We start from the raw sequence: 1,070 nt of genomic DNA on the forward strand, positions 1-1,070 counted from the left end.
GGGAAGGATTCTCTATTCTTTTTTAGTCAATGTCCAGACCCACTGGAACCGCAGAAAGACAAAGAAATCCTGTCTGCTTGAGAATGGTTAAGCCCATGGGAGAGAGAGGAGGACTAACAAGTCCTATTCGTTACTTAATGAACGTTTAAACCAGACCGAGGTGAGGCTTAATGAATGTTTATGACCTCCCGGAGGTAGGGAAAGTCTAACAAACTTGATTGAGTCACAGATGTCCAGATATTTGGTTGAACAGTGTTTTGGGGTGTGTCGGTGAGGGGGGTTGGGGCAGAGGCTAGCGCGTGAATTGGTGGGCTGTATACAGCAAAGGCCCTCCCAGCGTGGGTGGACATCATCCACTTTACTGAGGTCCTGAATAGAACAAAAAGCAGAGGAAGGGAGAATTCACCGTCTCTGCCTGACTCTGGGACACCTGTCTTCTCCTCCCCTAGGACTGGGATTTACAGCATCTCCGGCCTCCATACTCAGACTGAACTACACCACTGGCTCTCCTGAGTCTCCAGCTTGCAGATGGCAGCCTCTGTCATCACTTGAGCCAAATCTTTGTTATACATTTCTGTGTGTGTGACTATGTCTCCTATTGGTTCTGTGTCTCTGGAAACGAATCCAGCCCCCCACAATAGCACTTAGGGGAGAAGGGCTCCTATTGTAGATTTCCCAGCTAAAGGCAGACCTCAGGGAGAGGAGAGATTTAAGTTAGATAAAGGATTGGATAAGATATTTCTATTACTAAAGCAAACTTTTCATAGACCAAAAATGAGTGGAAAATCTATGGCAGCTGCCCATGCCTGGGTAGGAAGAGCATACCCAGAGATGGGCTTGGAAGGCAGTGGGAAAAGTTCACCTTCTGCTTGGACCTCACCGAGTAGATGTCACTGCAAAAAACTGGTTACACCAGGAATGCAAGTGTGTCTCAGTATTAGGATAAATCAAAAGCCCTGTGATCATATCTATAAATGTCACAAAGACAGTTGATAAAATTCAACACACAGTCCTAATAGAAAACACTGGTAAAACAGGAATCAAAAGAACCATCTGAAATTGTAAAGGCC

This window comes from Otolemur garnettii, unplaced genomic scaffold (assembly GCF_000181295.1).
Source record: "Otolemur garnettii isolate 467f Iridium unplaced genomic scaffold, OtoGar3 scaffold00032, whole genome shotgun sequence".
Lineage (NCBI taxonomy): Eukaryota > Metazoa > Chordata > Mammalia > Primates > Galagidae > Otolemur > Otolemur garnettii.